Below are 14781 nucleotides of genomic sequence, written 5' to 3'. Positions count from 1 at the left end.
CTTTGTCCTCCTAGGTTTTGTTCCCCATCACAGGGAAGCTCTGATCCCTGGCAACTGAATATTGTCTAGTAGGATTGTTACGAGCATCAGAGATAAGATACACGTGTAACCTTCCAGTTTAGAACACGTGGCAGGCGTTCTGGGAACGGCCGGTTGTGAGTTAAGTGCTGCGATGAAGAGGCACGTATGTGTCCAGGTGGGAGGTGCCCCCAGCCCCACCCCCGAGCCCTCTGCACCCTCACCCTCCTCTCAGTACCCTGATGTGTTTCCTGGCCTGTATACGGCATCCACACACAAGAAATAAGTAGATGCCTGTGGGTCAGTGGATTGTTTGGAGAAGATGTGAAGCCGAGTGCAGGGAGGGGTCTCGGTTGACTCCCGTGTGGGACCGCTGGGCGATCAGGACTTGAAGACGACTAATTCACAGACGCCTTTAGAACCCCGTTAGAGCTGGCTGAGTTCTGAAGAGGCTCTTCAGTTCTGCCGAGAGCACCAGAGACAAGGAGGCAGGAGCGGCGTTCCTGGTGGTCCCGCGGAGACCGCCTCCCGGCCCCATCGCAGGCGTCGCTGCTCCTGAAGGATCTCCTGGGGTTTAGGGAAGTGGCCGTGGACGTGCGAGGAGTGGAAGTGGGAGCGAGGGGAGTCAGATGCCTCTTAGGACCTGCTGGTTGGAGGAGGAGGAGTGGGGGGGGATGCCCAGGCTTTCGACCTGAGCCAGGTTGGGGTCCTGGGCCAGTGTCCACAGCACAGGCTGCAACCGCGGACCCAGCGGTGGGCCTGGCTCTTCCGACCCCACACCTGGCACCTGGACGGGCCAGACGGCCACCGAGGGCACGCCGGACGGGTCACACAGCAGCACGGCTCTGGAGGGCGCCTCCGCAGGGCCCTCCCGCTCTTACACAGGAACTGCTCACAAACCGTTCCTCACCAACACCGTCCAGACGGGTCTGATTCCTGCGATTCTTCTCCAAATTTGTGTCGATGAATATTTGCTAAAACAGAAAAGTTGAAAAAGTAATCCCAGTAAATGCCCGTAAACCCATCGCCCAGATTCCACATCCATGTTCTTATATACTTTCTTCATCCGCGTGTGTGTGTGTTTTGCTTTGTTTTTGCTGAACTGTTGAAAAGTCATTCGCGTGTGTTGTGAATTTCAGCCACAGTCGTGTCAGCCTGCCCACCTCGCTGGCAGCTCTGTTATCCCTGATCTGAATTCCTGACTTGGTTCAGGGCGGGACTCTGATTACTCTGGTTTTAACAGTACAACTTTTTTTCTTTTTTTTTTTTTGCAAATACTAAGTGGTGGCAGCATGAAAGCATACTGTTCACCAGCAATTTTTCGACTAATGGATTTAGCATTTATTGACAATCCTTCTGATGAGCTAATTTATTGAATATGGCCAAATGGTGGTTTTCTGTTCCATTTATCAACGGCCTCTCTCCTCTAAAGAAGAGCTTTCTGTCGTCGACTGGAGAAGCACCACTGTCCCTCGTGAAATGTCAGGATCGGTGCTTGTTTCTGTCTCCTGAGTCACAGTTTTCACGGGCAGGAGTGGAGATGTGACCTGATCCCTCCCGTGGTGGCGCTCACCACCTCCCGTGTCTGCCTCTCCACCTCCTTCTCTTTAGCCTGAGAACCATCGTGAGTCCAGGTTGCACATTTGTTCCGTGAATCACAGTCAGGTACGTCCCTATGAGATGGTCAGTGGAAGGTCCGCAGGCTGGTTTCCTTTAACCTTCGGGCAGGTAATGCTTGTCGTTCTGATGATAAAAGATATCTCAGGCTCACCCTTGTAACCTCTTCATGGATCTCCTGTTTCCTAAGGACTTGGAGTTGCTCTTTTTTTCATTTTCAGTTGAGTTTTTAGAAACCAAAAGCTTCCAAGACCATTCCCTGGATAGAGTAAGAGAAAATATTTTTAAATTTTCATGACATGATATTAATAGTGTTTACTCAAACTTCACATGACAGGTTTCTTGCCTAGACTAGGTTTTTTTCTTTTCTATTTTTTATTTCTTCAATGAAGATCTTGAATCCTAATAACCTTTTCATCCTTACTTACTTATTAACCCCATAAGTACCTTAAATATTTTCAAAATTATATCAAAATATGAACTCTAAAATTATTGATCAAATATTTATTTATTGCTCATCTTTGATCTTTGGAATATAATCAATTATGAACATACAGGTCAGTATAGTGTTCAAAGTTTTTTGAGATACTTATTATCTCTCTGTAGTTTATTATGCAATTGGCTTTACTATTTAAATTATTTCTAATATTTGGGTTTTAATATTTTTCTTTTCACTTAATTTACTTTTTGAATTTGTAAAAATTTACATTGTGAAAAATTAAAACTATAAAAAAAGAAAACTCAGAGAATTCTCACTTCAGTCCCTACTCTCTCAATCCTGACACTTCCTGCACCTGTTGGTAATCATTTTGGTTATTTTCTGGGTAAATTTATGTTTATGATATTTACTTTTGAAAAAAGTAAATATGTATTTTCTTCCTTTTCTTATATGTTCCTCTCCTTCAGATGCAGGGTTATCTACTCTGTCGACATTGCCCTGTGCCTTAGCACGTCTTGAACTTGACTCCGTGCTGACATGCTGGGGTCCCCTCATTTATGCTGGGCTTCACAGTAGTCATTGCGTGACGGTACAGTGTATGTATTCGTCCAGCCCCCTATTAATAGACACTTGTATTCTTCCCAGGCTTTTGCAAATGCAGACAGTGTTGCAGTCAGTATCTCTGTGCATATGTTGTTTTCTGTAGGTGACGGGCATCTTGAAGTTAGAATCCTAAAGGAGGTGTGGCAGGATCAAATAATAAATGCATAGTTTGTTAGGGCATTCGAGTTTCTTTCCCTGGGCTAGTAGGGTTTGCACTTAGCCGAACGATTTATTTCCTTCAGGGGTTCACCAATGGGACTGTGGTCACATGTTTATGTGTTTATGAGTCAGAGCTTTGATACACGGCTTTTCAGGTGTGGGCACGGGGTTTGTGCTTCTGGCTGAATGTGTGTATTTTCATCTTCCCATGCAAATGTAAGTTTACATTATTATCTGTCTCCTAGTTACGCTTCAGATGTGGGCTGTGGGTAATTTTACCTGCTCTCCTTGTTAACCTCTAAAGTTTTTGAAAGATGTCTATCAATTTAAATTTTAAAAGCTACGGTTTTCCAGTGGGAATCTGAGATTAATTCTCTAACTTCATTGTGGAAAGGAGTTTTCCCATATCTATGGTAGCATTGCTATGATACTATCATTTAATTAAATGTTGACCAAACATGGCTCTGATGATAAATGTCATTATAGAAAGTATCATCTGAGGATTCTGATGGCTAATTCACTTCCGTTGCATCAGACAGCAGGGAATTCCTGCTTCTTGTAAGGCCGTTGTGGAGCACGGACCACAGAGGTGATGGAAATCCGTCATCTTCCAGGGAATCTCGATAAGAACTTCCCCAAGGTGGCTTTTGCTGTCAGCCTGTGTTCTCTGCCAAATATATTTTCCGGTATGAAAAGTCTGCTCTGTGCTACCAAGTCGAAGCACACATTTTAGAGTTGGTGATTATGTTTAGTGTACCATTAAGGAATTAATAAATTTCATTACAGTATTATCTCTGGACGATTAATTGAGCAATGATTTAATTTATATCATAACATTATAAGCGATAAAGTACAGTGAAGTGGTTCCAAAACTTGCCATTAAAACTTCAATTTGCATTAGGTAGTAATTGGTCTCTACTTAAAAAAATGTTCAAAATTTGCTATCTCTTGAATTCTACTGAACCACAGTTTTTAATACTAAATGATAATGAATCAGGCAAAACCCATTTTTGGAATTCAAAATTTTGGTGATTTGCTGACACATAGTCATACATAATTAATAAATTCCTTTGAATTTAGACCATATGATTTTTTTTCTTTTTTTTTTTCTTTTTTTTAACATCTTTATTGGAGTATAATTGCTTTACAATGGTGTGTTAGTTTCTGCTTTATAACAAAGTGAATCAGTTATACATATACATATGTTCCCATATCTCTTCCCTCTTGCGTCTCCCTCCCTCCCACAGACCATATGATTTTTTGTTGTATACTGTCTCATAGGAGTTTTATTTACATCACACAGAACAAGCTTTCAGGATGTTGGGAATGGTTTGGGCAATCATTTCTAGAACATGGGGAGTTTGGGGGTATCCAACCCCGCCCCCATGTTTATATAATTAGCTGGCACAATGAAATAATTTTGGCATTGATTCTATATTTGTCCTTTGTACTTGAATTACATGTATTTGGAGAAGAAAAGCTAGTATGTTCATTTCATATCTTACATCCGATTTATGTCCATAATTTTTGTTAAGAAAGAGTGAGTTCTCTAGTAAGAAGCATGATATTACGTGAAGGAAAAGCCCAAGACTACAAGTGTTACAGTCAGTGCCCTGGGATATTGAATTTTATTTTTAAAGTAAACTAGTGAAATGAAGTATGTGTGGTTACTACCATGTGGGCACAGTGAACTATTTAAACGGTTTATTGAAAGTTAAGGGGGAAAAATGTCTAACATGAAGTTCTCTAATTCAGTGTCCTGAGAGGTATGATAATATCAGTCTTGAAAATTAGCTGGATTTTCTCATGTAAATTTTCCCAAAGAAATTAAAGAAACTGTATAGAAATTTAGTGACAAGTGCTTGCTTCTAAATATAGCAAAGGTTCGTAACTAAGACAGTGTCTCCAAAAGAAAGAAAGCCATTTTTCATGACATTATATTAGCTCACATTATCAGCACTTCAAGTCAGGAATTGTAATGATGTTAATCTGGAAAATGTTGTTCCTTTCCTTCAAGTAAGAAAAACGCACATTAGATTTCCTTCCTAGGTTCAGGTCTGATTTTACAAATGAACAGACCGAGTTTTTGCAGAGCAAACAGCCAGTTCAGTGGAGAAGCGTCAGCTAAAGGCTGCTGAGTCAGAGCAGGTGGGTCCTGGCCGACAGCGTCCTTCAGTCTGTAACCCCAGTTTCCGTGATGTGGCCCAGGTCCCCACTGGCCCAGGAGAAAGACCCCTGAGTGTCTGGGAGGGACTTACCTGCACAATGACCCAGTTCGATCAGGCAGCTCACCCTCCTAGGACCCAGGGTCACACCAGACCCCCTGAGCGGGAAGGGGCAGGCGGTGGCCCTGGCTCGGGCCTGGGGGACAGGGCCGCGTTCACGCACGTGTGTCGCACCGTGTGTCTGGAACGTGGGGCAGCTCCGGCGTGTTTAGATCAGCGCAGGGTGCGTGCGTGGGGAGCCGTTTCCCCGCCGTGCAAGGGCCACACACCCTCCTCCCTCCTGGCCTGCGCTTCCCACCCTCGGGTCCCACCTGCCCGCCAGAGTCTGGGCTTGACGAAGCGCATCTCATCGCCATGGAGGTGGAAATAGGCCTGCAGAGCGAGCCGCCAGGGCACCTGCACAGTCAAGGTTTCCTTTAGGAAGAGAGGAAACTAGAGGAGGAGCCCGGGCTGGGGGGAGGCTGGGGGCCAGCTGGGTCGGCGGGGCAATGGGTGGCCCTGTCTGTCTGCTGCCGCCACCGCCTGAGCTCGGACTGCGGTGGCAGGTTTACTGTGTCACTTTATGTCTAAGCCACTACCAGTGACGACGCAATTCGCTTTCCTTGCTTCTGCCGCCTGCCCTGTTGCACAGGTGGGCGTTGGGCGGGGTTCACCTTGCTTGTCCGCTTGGACTGAGGAAGGCGGCTTGAAGTTCGGAGCCTGGATGGTCGCTTGGCCCGGGGGGCGTCCTCCCCTCAGGAGCCCCCCCCCGGGGATGGGGAGGGGGACCAGTCTCACTCCTGGAATGTTCTTCTCCATTTAAACAGCAAGAGGTACTTTAAATTGGGTGACTTGCCCGGGCGTGCTGGGTGTGCATCTGGACGGTGGGAGATGTGTTTTTTAAAGCAGTTCTCTGCAGTCAGAAAGTGCACATAGATGGTGTTGAGTCTTTGTTTTGGAACACGGAGATTAAACAGCTTCAATTTTTTTGTTAAACACAATGTTTTGTTAAAGTATAAAATATAAATTTATGTCTCAGGTAGGTAGTAAGTTACTGTTAGAATGTTCATGGCATCATAAATCTGAAAGTTTGAACGGTGGGTCGTGCCCCCAATCCGACGGCCACTCGAAGGGTCGGCCTCATGGGACAAGCCGTCAGACCGACGGCCCCGACCCCAGTGACCCTCCCACCTGTGGACAGCGCCACTCGGGTGACCCACGTCACCCAGGCAGCTCTGGTGACGGTGCTGTGGGGCCAGCGGGCTCAGTGTCAGCGGTTCCCTGGGGAGCCCCCGTCACTGTGCCCGCCGCACAGCGTCCGAGGTGTAGCTGCATCTCAGCCCCACGACCTCTGCTTCCCGACCAGACCCAGAAGGTGCTCTCAGCAGTCGGTGTGCGAACAGGTAGCCGGTGATGTGGGAAAGGTAGCACGTGGTTTGTGCTAGTGGCAGCTGTTTAGGGCAGGGGTTGGCAAACCTTTCCAGCACAGGGCCGGATAGTAAGTATTTGCCGCTGTGTGGCCTCTGAGGCAGGGATGCCATCCGGCTCCTGCAGGGGCCCAGCAGCCGCTTTGGATGGAGAGTGAATGAACGGCCGTCCTATGTGCCAATAAAACTCCTCACCCGTGAAGCGCGCCTTTGCTTAGCGTTGCGTGCAGCGAAGTGAGTCAGCCAGAGAAAGTGTTTTCCGTGAGATCTCTCTTATACATGGGATCTAAAAAAACTAAAACCAAATACACACTCATAGATACTGAGAACAGAGTGGTGTCCGCGAGAGGCGGGGCGGGGGTGGGGGGAGAAGTGGGTGAACTTGGTGTTTTTTAATTTAAATAAATTGAATAAAAATAGAGCAGGTGAATCCTCACAAAGGTGCAAAGCAGAAGATTTTCAACAGGAGGATGAAGACAGTTGTAACGTTGGATAGGTCGCAGGTAGTCGGTCTCTTCCCGGAAGTGAGCAGGGATGTGTTGGTGGAGAGTCGGGGGGCTGCTGTGCGGGGTTCATCCCCGTGTTCTGCGCAGACACCTCGGGTCCCTGCTGGGCAGACGCCGTCCGCTCCTCCGCGAGGCGCTTCTGTCCTGCATCTCTCCCTCCTTTGACAGTTACAAAATTTCAGTTACGTCAGTCATTTAAGAGTTTGTTAAAATCGCTGCTGGTGTTCAGATGCTGTATCTGAAGGCTGGATCTGCTGCCTCAGGTGTGTCCTTCCTCGTGTCTGAGGAGTTAAGGCATCAGGGGTCACACAGTCTTTCCTTGTGTTTGTGTGAGAGTTTCTCCCTTATCCTTGGAGACATTTTATCATCTTTACAAAAATATCCAGGGCCTCAGGATCGATTTGTGTGTATATATATACAAATATACATATTTTATATATATATATATATATAAAAATCAGGATCGATCCAGTCATCAAAACCTTTACAAAGGGAGCTGTTATCATCTTACTGTAAGGATATTTGTGCATTATTTATTTCCCTTAGAAAACTTAGGCAAGATTGTTTCTTTTGTAACTACATTCTCACAGAGTGAATCTGTAAGTTTCTATTACCAGATTGGAAAAAATACAACAGACACATTATTGTGGCACAAAAAGCAGTTGGGGCACGGCTGATTCTGCATCTGAAATAGATGGCGACTTCTCAAGCATCTTCCTGGAAACGCTTCCCTTGGAGGAAGGCACGTGCTGCCCTGCCCTTGACCGCAGTGCTCCGTGGAGCGGGTCCTTCCCATCAGCCATTCTCGTGCTCACGTTTAGTAGCGTCCAGGCTAGGCATTTGTGCCATTTTCTTTTGTGATATTGTGAGTTAAAATGTAAAGAAATTCAGTATAGTAAAGATGGATCTTCGTTATTATACAGGAGGATCTGTCTTCTGAAGAACTCGGTTATTAAATGTCTCAGCTGTATGATGGTTTTGACACGTGCAACTCAAGTTTGCTTTGTAACAAGTTTACCGAATGTTTGAGTTGATGCCGCGAGGACCCTGCTAAATTCAGTAACTAAGGTTTTTGTTATTTAAAGTGAGAAGCGTGTACCTGATTTATTTTCAGAGTCAAATGTGAAGGACATCTCCACTGAAATGCAGGGCACACGTGAAACATTTAGACACGTTGAGCTTTTTCTCCATTTCCACCGGCTGTTTGCTCTTCCCACATGAGCCCATATTTGTATGTTCGTACCTTTTTGCAGAATGAAGTCTTTACTCAGACTATTCACCTTGACAGTCCGCTCCTCTTTGCAAATCCATAAGTTCCTGTAACGCGTGCAGAAGCCGGTGCAGACCCCTTGCTGAAAGCGCCAGTCTCTAACGCGGTAACGAGAGTCTTCACTGCCACTTTTGGACGCGGAGATAAATCCCCTCTTAAAATACACAAAGACCTGTTTGGACAACTTCGGGAACAGTGTCTGAGGGACTGACCGCTGAATCTGAGTGAGAAACGGCGATTCATTTATTTTGTTGTGATTGTTCTAATGTCTTTTATGACTTTTATATGTGTATACACGTCTCTTTTTCCTAAGATTTTTCTCACAATTAGACTTCATTTTAAAATACAGTTTAAGGAAGTAGATATCTATTTTAAATAACGTTGAAATGCTTTTTGTGTGTCAAATCCAAGTTATTCAAATGTTATGCCATTTTGGTAAGAGTCTTTTGATCTTTGGGGCTCATTATAGCAGTCTATTTTTGCAGAATTAGAAATCATTCAACAGCATGGAGTCCTACCTTTTTCCCCCTCAAAAAGTGCATCCTAAGTAGGTCATTATTGACAGATCTTGCTTGTTTTCTTTGATGGCTATAAATTCACTGGGATGATGGAATCAAGCAGACATCTGAGTGGCAGTTACAAGGTCAGTGTCACTGATCAAAGTCTGGCCCTAAACAAATTTTCAAACAGAAGATTAAAATACTTAATATGACCACATGACCTTTTTCCTGGATTATGGGAAAATATAAGCCCTGCTTCTCCCCACCACTGTGCAGCCGTGTCTCTGGGCATCACTCTTCCTGCGGAAGGACCGGGCTCGTGTTCAGGTCTCCCGCGACCTCGCGCAGACCGCGGGGGGGCACCTGCCGCTCAGCCCTGCGGCCCGTCCGGCCGCGTTGGGGGGCTGTCTGGATCTGAGCCAGCAGGTGGATGGAGGGCGTGTCACGGAGGAAATGAGGGCGTTTCAGTCAGCCCCGACCTGCCCCGGGGGCCCTCGTGCAGACCCCATGCCCGCGGTGGCCACCCCCCTCCTGCTTTTCATCTCCAGCCCCCTCGGGGGACCTCTGGCCGCCTCCTCATCCTCAGTTTCCAGCGGGGTCGTTCTCAGACCTTCCTGCCCAGTAGAGTCACCCAGGGAGTCTGCAGACCCCTCACCCCTGCCTGTGAGGTCAGGCTCTCTGGCGGGGGGGCCCGGGGGCAGTGGTTTCTGAAGCTCAGCTGGGACCCCCCCAGCGCCCTCTCCTGAGCTTCTGGCCTCAGCTTTCCTCTCCGCTCTCCTTCTTCAAAAACTTGGCCCCCAGCCCTGCCAACCCCGTCAGCCCAGCCTTTTCCCTGTGGCTCCTGGGGCGGCCCCGAGGGCTCTTTGGTCCTACAGCTCAGAGAAGTGCAGGGGCTCCGTATGGGGTTTCTATCGGCCGTTGCCGAAGTCGGGGTGGGTCCACGGATCACACGAGTCTATCGGTGATAGGGAACCGTTGTTTCCTAAAACATGAATTTCCCTTTTTGTGTTCCAGATTAAAATAATTTAGAGATTTTCTTTGAAATTAATATCGTACCTGATGGCATGTCTCAGTTCACAAGAAGTGATGGAAACCATCGTTTCCGAGGAGGCTGGAAAGAGTGATAGTGTAGGCAGTGGAATAACTGCGCTCTCCTCATCCTGCCGCCCTTGACTTTGACATTCTCTGTGCTTCAGAAGTAGGCCTGTGGGACTGAGCACGGGTGTGCCCGCAAACGAGCGTTTGGTTTCTGCGTTTGCTTCGTGTTCACTTCGCTTTTTCTGTCGACTTTCAGTCAAGCGAGTGGGTGGATTTTCAGCAGAAACTGATGTTAATTTAAACTCAGAGGCTTTCAGAAACAAAAGTGAGCATCTGTTGTCAGGTGAATCCTGGGAGGCAGTCGGGGTGAGCTTCCTGCGTTGGTCCCGCAAACCTGCCCACCTGTGCCCTGTGTTCCAGGCTGAGTTCTCTCCTGGGTCACGGTCCCTCTGCCCAGGGTTGGTTTGTGTCACCGTCAGCGGGGTCCTTGGATGAAAGAACATTTAACCGTAGTGTATGCAACAGTTTTTCCCCACTTAGTTTTGGGTTTTGTGCCTTGTTAGGAAAAACTTCCTGAGTCTCAACCGTCCAGAAGATATTTATTTCAAGTTTTCAATTTCATCTTTAACGCACGCGGCATAAATAAAGGTCGAACGTACAGTTTCCTCTTGGAGTTAATCTGTTGTCCCAGCATCCTGTATTTTGGTTCCTCACCATCAGCAGTGCCTGCCGACATCCAGTCTCCATGTTCAGAGGGACTCTGGGCGCTCCTCTGTTCTTCTGGTCGTTTTCTTCAAACCCTGTATCATTTTTTCCACAGTTTTAATTGTTATAACTTGGTAATGCCGTATCCTTCAATTATAAGATGCAATTAACATCAACATACCCCGTTATTTTTTGTACCACAGAGAACATCCATTGTAATATACACCTTGATTTCACAGATGCTAAATTATGAACAGAAATCCATGTTAGACCCAGTGGCAAACTTCAGTTACTGGTATTTGACAGGGGGAGGGTCCCACCACTTCTTTTTCTAGTGATGCTCTAACTCTTCTTGGCCTTGTTTTCCTTTTAATCAACGTCTTTTTGTCAAGGTCCAAACTGATTCAGATTCTGGTTGGAATACAGTGACTGCATAGACCGATTTGGGGACAGTTTTCCCATCTACAGGCATTTCTCTATTTAATCAGTATTTCTTTAATGTCTTTCAATAAAGGATTAAATTTTCTCCTTTGAAGACTTCAAGATGTTTTGTATATTCATGGGTATCTAATGGATTCGGGGAAGAAAGATTATATTCTTAATTTTTTTCTCCTGGTTCTATTGTATAAATACATGAATCATATTGATAGATTGCAACTTTATCCAACTGTATTGCTAGATGTTCATGATTTCTAATATGTCTATAGAGTCTTTGGTTTTATTTGTGGATATGAATACCATCTGTGAATATTGTTAATGCCATTGAATTTTTATGCCATTTTTCTCCTGTCTCATGGTAAGCGAAGGTAAACAAAATGATGTTTACTGGAGGAGCTGTAACCAGCTGCTCTATTACACATTCACAGAATTAGTATTATTCTTCCTGATTTTGGAGTTCTTTATATGTTCTGCATCTGAGTCTTTATCAAACATATGTGATGCCAAAATCTCTCACTCTGTGGGTTCCTTTTTGCTCTCTTAATAATATCTTTTATTGAACAGAATTTCTCGATTTTAATGCAGAATACTTTATCAATTTCTAATTTATGGGTATAACTTTTTGCATGATGTTGAAATAAACTTTACTCCACGTTCATGAAGATATTTTCATTTGTTTTCTTTTAAACATTTTATTATTTGCCTTTCGTTTAGATCTTAAGTCCAATCAGAATTTTTTTTTTTTTTTTTGTATGAAGCAGGGTTCATACAGGGTTCCAGGGTGAACTGAAGCAGGGTTCCAGGTTCACTTTTCTGTGTGTAGCAAAGATGATTCTTTCCAGACCTCACTGCAGGGCCACGTTCATGGCCCATGATGTGATCATGTGTGTGTGTATCTCTTTCTGGATCCTGGATTCTCTCTTTCCCATTGAGCTATTTTCCTTGAGCAAATGCCCCGTTTGCTCTTGTAATAGTTCTTGATATCCGACTGTGTACGTCTTAAGCTTTGTTTCTCTTTTCCAAGATTGCCTTGACTGCACTTGAGTCTTGTATTTCCATTTAAAATTCAGAATCACTTTATCAATTTCTAGAAGCTTGCTGAGGTTATGATTTTCTATTGTTTTGAATCTTAGATTAATCTGGGGAGAAGTGACAACTTGACGATATTAATTCATCCACTTCACGAGCACGATCTATTCTATGACATTTAGGTCTCCTTATATCCTGTTAATAACGTTTTTAAAATTTTTAGAGACCTTGGACATCTTTTTTTTTTTTGGCTGCATTGGGTCTTCGTTGCTGCGCGCGGGCTTTCTCTAGTTGCGACGAGCAGGGGCTGCTCTTCGTTGCGGTGAACGGGCTTCTCATTGTGGTGGCCTCTCTTGTTGTGGAGCACGGGCTCTAGGCGCACAGGCTTCAGTAGTTGTGGCACACGGGCTCAGTAGTTGTGGCTCGCGGGCTCTACAGCGCAGGCTCAGTAGCTGTGGCGCACGGGCCTAGTTGCTCCGTGGCATGTGGGATCTTCCCAGACCAGGGCTCGAACCCATGTCCCTGCACTGGCAGGCGGATTCCTAACCACTGCGCCACCAGGGAAGCCCTAAAACCTTGTACGTCTTTTATTAAATTGATTTCTAGGTATTGGTGACTTTTTTTGTTAACATCTTTATTGGAGTATAATTGCTTTACATTGTTGTGTTAGTTTCTGCTGTATAACAGAGTGAATCAGCTATACGTATACATATATCCCCACATCTCCTCCCTCTTGCGTCTCCCTCCCACCCTCCCTATCCCACCCCTCTAGGTGGTCACAAAGCACCAAGCTGATCTCCCTGTGGGTATTGGTGACTTTTAATGCTGCTGTAAGTTGTATCTTCTTATATCTTTCAGTTGTTATACTTGCTGCTGATGTGTTGACATGTACTTTCAAAATATTGACATAGTATACCGTTAACTGATACCTTTATTAATGCCATGACTAATCATTTATCTATTTTCATACTTTAAGATTATCTCTGTGCTCAGTAATGGCATCTGTGGAAAAATGCTTTGTTTTTTCCTTTCCAACCTTCAGGCCTTGTAAGTGTACAAAGGCAGCTGCTGGCTGGGAGCTGCAGGGCGTGGCTGTGGGGAGGTGGCGGGGTGAGCATCTGTGTCTCAGTCCCCAGGAGGAAGTTCTCCAGATTCAACACTGAGGGCCACAGATGCTCTGAGTCTTTCTTAGAGGTTTTCCGCAAGGCCAGGGAAGGTACCTTTTATTAAAAGGCTTCGTTGAGAATGACTTTTATCAAATGGCTTTTTGAGACTTGCTCACGGTCACAGGAGTGTCTCCGTGTTCTGAGCCTGTGACGGGGTGCCTCCCAGGAGCCCTGTCCGCCTGCCCTGTGTGGTCCTGTCCCACTTCTATCCAGGGCTAGTCTGCGTGTCCATAGCGTTGGGCTGATGTGACGATACTCAGTTACAGAAACCCCGCTCCTTCTTGGAGGCAAGTCCTTTCTGTCTCGGATCACGCTTTCTGGGGGATGCTGTGTTGTGAATGGCCAGCTGGAGAGGCCCCGGGGCCCAGACGGGGAGCCCCCGGCCGGCAGCACAGGAGCGGGTGGCGGCCGACCTGTCACCCGGAGCCCACTCCCACCTGAGTGCTGCCCCCATGGCTGACCGCGGCCGCAGGGGACCCGCATCCAGATCCCAGAAGCTGTGAGGTGTTGGGTGTCTTATTACGCAGAGGGAGGTAACTGTACATGGAGGGACAGTTACTTTCAGATGAGAAACTACATTCCCTTCCTTGATTCACTTGTTCAAAAAGTATTTTCCTTTTTTTATATTTTTCTAGATTCAATTTGGTAATATTTTCTTTAGGATGTTTACATTTATGTTCAAGAGGCTGTTTGGTAAGTAAATTTACTTTGCTATAACCTCCTTACCGTGTTTTAGAACTAGCTTAGCTTGGGGTTATAAATGAGTTAAATGGTGTTCCTTTTTTGTTTTTCTGGAAGAGTTTGTATAATAGCATTATTTTTTCCTGAAATATGTGGAATTAACTGCTGAAGCTATATAGGCCTAGAGTTTACTTTGTGAAAGATTTTTAATAGTGAATTCAGCTTTTAAAACATGTAGTAATACTTGCATGAAAACAGTGGTGAACAGGAGTAACCGGGTGGGTGTGGCTATTCCAATAAAACTTTATTTACACAAACAGGCCTTTGGCTGCCCTGAGATTAGATCATTGATTTTCAACAGCTTTTTAAAAATAAATAATGCATTAAAAGATGTAAATTTTCTTTGAAACACATTTCAAAGAGTTGTAACTTCATTATCCATTCAAAGTACATTTCCACTGTGATTTTTACAACATTGATCTGTGGTAATTCGGAAGCAGATTGCTTAACTTTGAAGGAGAGGAGATTTTATGTATCTTTTTTGGCTCATTTTCCACTGTAGAGTATGTGAAAAGGACACAATCTGAGTGATTTTGACCCTTTGACCTCCTCCCCTCCTCTGTCCCTTCCCCCTCCCCCACTCCCCCTCCTCCCTCCCCCCTACTTCCCCTCCCCCTCCCTCCTCTCCCCTTCCTCCCACCTCCCTCCCCTCCCCCTCCCTCAGCTCTCCCTTCCCTCCTCCCTCCACCCTTCCCCCACTACCCCTCCCCCTCCCTCCTCTGTCCCTCCCCTCCTTCCCCTCCCCATCCCCCCTCCAGTTGTCCACATCCCCATGCCCCCTCTTGCTCTCCGGCACTGCACTGAAGCTCATCCTTACAGGGGTTTAACCCACACTTTGTTGGCCTACAAGCCCCAGGTCATCAGATTACCCTTCAGGAATGTGTGCTTATATTCAGAGAAACATAGAGTTCCAAGGCTGAG

General features: G+C 45.7%; 1 protein-coding gene across 17 annotated transcripts in view; it reads left to right on the top strand.

Moving 5' to 3' along the window:
• Positions 1–14781, top strand: part of SNTG2 (syntrophin gamma 2) — a 214388-nt gene that overhangs the window by 42204 nt on the left and 157403 nt on the right. For 2 of the 17 annotated variants that reach the window (XM_059942332.1, XM_059942331.1), the window contains exon 1: positions 8291–8467. The exons of 14 other annotated variants lie outside the window; for them this stretch is intronic. The gene's annotated coding sequence lies outside the window, so the exon portion shown is untranslated. Of the gene's footprint in view, positions 1–8289; positions 8468–14781 lie in introns of those variants that run through there. One more of the 17 variants, XM_059942327.1, reaches the window with a different exon arrangement.

This window comes from Balaenoptera ricei, chromosome 13 (assembly GCF_028023285.1).
Source record: "Balaenoptera ricei isolate mBalRic1 chromosome 13, mBalRic1.hap2, whole genome shotgun sequence".
NCBI lineage: Eukaryota > Metazoa > Chordata > Mammalia > Artiodactyla > Balaenopteridae > Balaenoptera > Balaenoptera ricei.
Note: the sequence above shows the minus strand (reverse complement) of the source record. Positions and strands in the feature narration are given on the sequence as shown.